The sequence below is a fragment of the Columba livia genome, chromosome 1, assembly GCF_036013475.1.
Source record: "Columba livia isolate bColLiv1 breed racing homer chromosome 1, bColLiv1.pat.W.v2, whole genome shotgun sequence".
Lineage (NCBI taxonomy): Eukaryota > Metazoa > Chordata > Aves > Columbiformes > Columbidae > Columba > Columba livia.
The window spans coordinates 154496405-154502404 of NC_088602.1; positions in this window are offsets into that span (position 1 = coordinate 154496405).

Below are 6000 nucleotides of genomic sequence, written 5' to 3' on the forward strand. Positions count from 1 at the left end.
TTACAAGAGTGTGTTCAAAGGCATGAGTCTCCATCATCCAGAGGTTTCTTTTCCTGACAACAATAACCTGCAAGACCTCGATGTTTTGGACTGGCTGCTGCAGCTGGGAAGTGATGTTATTTTGTAAGGGGAGCATTAAACACTGCAGGGAGGTCATAACTTTGCAGGAGGAGGTGGGAAGGGTAGAGCCTTTTCATAAGAAGAAGTCTGTGCTGCCAGATGTAAGTAGGATGGATGAGTTTTCTGATCAGTGAGAAACACCTGGCTTTGTGAGATGCTCTCTATGGCTCCTCAGTCAGCAAAAAAATGTATCTAAAATGTGATATCATGGCATCTCAGGGAGCCTGGGCTTGATAAGTGATCATTCAAATGTTTTTAAAGGTGCTGAAGTCTCTTGGCATTATTATGGTTTTAGATGATCTTCTAGCTTTAAAAACTTTTTTTTTTTTTTTTTTTAAAGTGACTGTTTCCTTCCATCTTAAATGGGGTCTTGGAAGCTGTTTTTATGTTACTATGACTACCTTGACTTGTCCAGCAGCGACAGCAATGTCAATCTGACTCTAAAGGAAGGGTCATCTTTGGCCAGGCAGTAAAGGACATGGGTGTGAAAGCCAGAAGTCAGGAGAAATAGCAGGAGGATACATGACCCGTTAGAATGAGAGGCTGGGTAGGAGGTGTGGGGACATGTTTTCATGGTTATTTCCTTATCCGTCACAGCAGACATTCCAGTCATCTCTGTGGGACACACTGTGTCTAAAATCTGTGAAGGAAAAGTAATTATCCCATCTCAGTGGCTCCAACTTTTTATAGAAGTCATTTAATTTGAAGCATTTTCAGTACAAAATTAAATTAGAAGCAGGCTTTTCAAAACAGCTGAACTACTGAATGTCTCAGTATGATGCTTCCACATGCATGTGTGTGTTTTCGGCATGCAGCTGGCATTATTCCCAGCCTTTCTGAAAGCAATGTCCTACTTCTGGGTATTTTTTTCCTTCAAAATCCCACACAGAATCTCTGTAGTATTTTGAATTTCCAAGCTAATTTATTTATTTATTTATTTATTTCAAGGCTAGTCTCTGAGTTAACAATGCAGCCAGGTATTCAAGAAGAGAAACATCTTATGTGCTGAGGGGAATGATAGATTGAGCCAGCATGGGATATAGTTTTTGAAATTGGGGATTGACTTAACGTAATACAACAAGCGTCAATAGCGATAAGATCCTTGCTACATATCTACTTTCATCAGAATGTGATATATGACTACCAGGAGACACATGTATAAGGAAGGGGGGAGGAAACTAAAGGAATACATCAGTTCATCTCTGTATGTGCTTTTCAGTTTTATGCATTGTGTAGTTCTGTGTCTATTTAACTATCAATCTGCATGCTCTTGCCTGGATTGACACAACTATGTGTCCTGCAACTCTTTTTCTTCTTTCTCCACTTCTGGGATGATAGAAGGACTTCAGGCGTGTGAAAGCCTCCTTGAGAAAACAAAACAAAGTGCCAGGTTATTGTTTTTGAAATGGAAATCCACCCAGCAGCGGGTAGAAACCCAAACTCCATTGCTCTGCAGTTTCCATCACAGGAAAACAGAGCTCTGCACTTAGGGTGTCCTTGTGTGTCAGCATGACAGGAGTCTAATGTATTTCAAGCTTATAATTGTCTGTAATGTGTTTTTTATTCCTACATGCTTTGCCCCTCTCAGCTGGCCAGAGGATGCTTCTCTCAGGGTTGTGGAGGGTCATCATTATTTCTGGGAATAGATTTACAGGGGTAGAACAAAAATGGGATGTAGCCCTCTCTTTCCTCATTAGTGCTACCTGACGAAATACATGTGCTCTTGATTGCAAGACAGGAGAGGTATCACACTGCCACGCAGGCAGTGCCTCCACATCAGGGATGCATCTGGCCCAGCTTATGAATTGCTCTCATTTTAAAGAAACTCATTTGCTAGTCCTGTATTTTTCAGATGCATCACTGCAGATGTGAAAAGCTGGGCTATGCCTGGATTTTTGCAGTAGGGCTTCCTCTCTGCTGCTTTGCTGAGGCAGAGTAAAAATATTCTCCCCTTTCTTCTCTTCCCCCTACCAAGATTCACAGCCCTCATCTCAGCCTAAGTAGGTACTTAACAGGAACAGACAACATTTTAGCTGATAATGGATTTTGTTGACCAAAGAGACTATTAAAAATCATGTCTTGCTTGATGACAGTTTTTAAATAAAAACACAGTTGATGACAATATTCCACATGTTTCTGTAGTGTTTGTGAAAGTTTAGCAAATATTGTTGAAAAATACTATATATATGTCTATTTTAACCTACTGAGGCTGAACTAGAAAGGCAGGGAGAGGACAGGGATGGGAAAGCACTTGCTCTTTCCTCACAGGTTTCTATTCCATAAATCACTACTGATGACGGTAGTCACTGGGAGAGTCTTTTCTGCCCTCTCCACAAGTAAAAGTAGTAAAATCAGGCATCAGTCCTTGAGGGGATTCTAGCAAGGAATAAGAACTGACATTTGGATTGAGGTCTCTATAAATGGCTCTTTGTCATTACATGATGTGCATTGTTTAAGATTTTGCATATGACCCTAGAGGCTGTGACAATCTGCCATTTCTTGTAGTAACGAGTGAGGTTTCCAAAGTGGATTATATGAAGTATATCTCAGGCATATTTTGAGCACTGAGTTTACTTTGGAAGGTTGTAGGCTCTTTAAATCCACTCTAAAATGGTTAAACTAGAGCTGTCTGATGAAGTGTTTCAGGGCCTCCGAAACAGAATTACATGAGAAATTGCTTTTGCAAAAAGTCAACAAAAATGTTTTGCCCTGCACAGTGTAGAAATATTTACTTACTGCAGAAGCAGGAAACAAAAATAACTTCATAGTTCAGACAGCACATACGTAGATGCTTTTCCTCAACACATTCTTTCAAAAGGGTTGGTCCTAGGAAAGCAGTAACACTTTCTAAGCAAGAGGCCCAGCAAAAGAGGGTATTTCTGGTTATGGTGTTACACTGCCTGCAATGACTGATAGCTCATCCAGTCACTAAACTGGGGACTTCAAATGAAGGCACTGGGACTGCTGAACTTCCTTGGATGCTCAGAACTGTTTCTTTACATTTCCATGTTGATTAACCCTTTTCCACCATCAATAAAGTTTAAGCAAGCTCCTTACAGAAAAAGTTAGCAAACAAAAAAAATAATAATGTAGCTCAGCATTTGACTTTTCTGAGTAGTTTCCCCTTCTTTGGGTTGATCCTACTCTATCTGTAGCTTGGCCCTAGCTCACAGGCTGTGTTGACACTGGGAGCTGGGTAAGAGCACTGCATGAATGTGGTTGTGGCAGTTGCACATCCCTCGATGAGATCCAGAGCCTTCAGTCGGGAAGTTGATGCACCTTTTGTGTCCCACTGTGCTTGTCCTCACCTATACACCTAGGTTGGTGCCAAGATGCTGACAGTCGTGTCCCCCACCCTGGGGCACAGTGACTCCTCCCATTTGCCTCCTCCTGGCTGGAGGGCAGGAGGTGTGGGACCCTCAGTCAATAGACAGAGTCCTCAGCAGAGGAGGTGCCCAGAGAAACTGAGAAGCTTCTGGATCATACTTGTAATGACCACAGCCAGATCTGACCAGGTGATAAAATGGGGTCCCTGTTGAAGATCACTTTTGAGTAGTCTTCTCGGAGTGGGTCTGTGAATGCAGCCTTCCTCTTACATTGGGATGTGGTCTAAGGAGACTTCCTGGGACTGAATGCCCTCACCTCCTCTTTGGTGACTGATTTGCCTTCTGGATATATCCTTGTGTTAGCTCTTACCTACCTTGGGCAAGCAAATATTTTCTACTGGGTACCCTAGAGTGAAAGAGACCTCTATTTCTGTTTTTTTTTGTGAGGGAATGCATGCATGCTGTGAATCATAATTATTTTTATGTGGTTGTGCAACAATCATTTTCTCAACTGGCATCCAAACCTGTGTTTTATAAAGTTGTCAGAGTGCTAAATGATTCGGATAAACCCCCTGTCTACTTGGTTCCCTCGCTAAACAGTTCTGGCTAGAATAAAGACTGTTTGGAGCTTGTTGCCTGCCTGCATTGACTTCTGGGGTGCCTCCGTGGCAGTGGGTAAGAACTCTGCATGGATGTGGGTAAGAGCACTGCGTGGCTGTGCCTGTTGTACTGTGACGTGGTCAGGATTGGTGTGGCAGTGGGACAGAGCCCAGGGCACGTGGTGCTGCACACCAGGAATGAGGGGTGTAGGCAATTGCTGTGTACGTAAAATTCACCCAGTGCCTCCTGGCTGTCAGGCAGGCTTTTGTCAGTGCTGACAGCATGTCCCTTTCATGAGCATCAAATTAATCCCGGCATTAAAATAAAACTCAAATCGAGACACGGCTGATAAAGAATCCACAACATGTCCTTGTTACCTTCTATGTGCATCTGTCTCCTGTCTCCACTAGAAGGGCTCCTTAACCAGCTCTCCGTGAGCAAACAGATGGGAGGCGAGCGAATCTAGCAGTTGTCTTTCCCTCTGGTGCCTCTGCTGCTCCAGGCTGTGACACATGGAGGCTCCCAATGGTGGGGTTTACATGACAATTTAATTTTAAAGAAAGAGGACACGTATGTTTCTGGCAATTGTGTAATTAGTGCAGTTCCTCAACAGACCCACCACTGTTCCTTACGCTTCTTATAGAGAAAGTTAGAAATGACAGATTTTAGCAGACAGCTGTTTTCCAGGGTAGGATTCAAAGCCCTTGTTTGAACTGGTAAAACCTCATCCATTCAGCTTCATTCTCTGCCTTCAATCTCATGTGGCCTTTGACTTCTGCATCTAGACCCTGGATGTGCCCTAGGGACTGTCCCAGGGAGTGAGGATGTAAATGGGGAATGTGATCAGTGGGCCCTTATTTGTGGACTGGCTACACATTGGCCATGCCTATGTGTGGTCCTTCTTTCAGTTGAATTATTTCTGTTTTCATCATAGACCTTTATGCTTTTACTGTATTGGTACCAGAAATAGAAAGACATCTGAAATATTGCAGAAAACATTGAGACAGGCATAAATAATAGTAAAAATTAGAAGAAATTTTAAATTATGCTGGGTCTTGGAGAAGAGTAGACAGTTTGTACTTCAGAAACTCACGACCATGGAAGATGAGGTGCACTGAATATTAGTAGTTACCTGGTGCTCACCCTGGTTTGACTGTTGGCGAAGTGCTTTGCTGGCCTGGAGTGACCACAGATAAAAATATACATACACCTGCATTCAATCCATTTATTCCTAAGATGTTCGTTTGGGATGCTAAAGAGAAAACAGAGAAGCATATTTGTGTGGAAGTGCTTTCATCCCATCTCAAGTTGACAAGACCCCCTTTATTTACACACAAGCCATGGTTCACACTACACCAAACTACTCCTGCCAGTCTGACTCCGTTGGAAGAATCATAGGACAGAGGGTAAAGTTTGGCTACAGATGAGGCAGCTTTCTCTCTGTTTTTCCTGTTTTCATGCTTTTTTCTCCCCTCACACCCTGCTTTTTTTTTTTTTAATTGAATTCTATGGTAAGACTCTGTGCCTCCCTGCCTCTTTAATCTTCCGCTTTGAATTCATTTGCAATGTGATAGATTGAGTTTGTGTTTCAGGATGTGACAGTGGAACCATGATAATGCATCTCAAATGGCAAAAGCCTGCATCTTAATTGATTACCCATGATCCTCCTTGGCCGTGTCCTCTGCTACAAATTCAGCTCTGGGGGGCCCAGAACGAAGGGGCTGGGAGGGGGAAAGGGAAGGGAGAAGGCACTGAAGAGTTTTAAAAGGATTTGTGTTAATTCCTCCAAGACGTCCCTATGTGATGTTTCTCAGTCAATAGGAGATTAGATTGAAGAGAGGATAGCCACTGTTAATCCTCTTCTATCCATTCCCACAATGGGTATTAATATAGGAACAAAACACACATAAACTTGCACAGGACTTCTTTTTGTGTTGTTCTTTTTTCTTTCCAC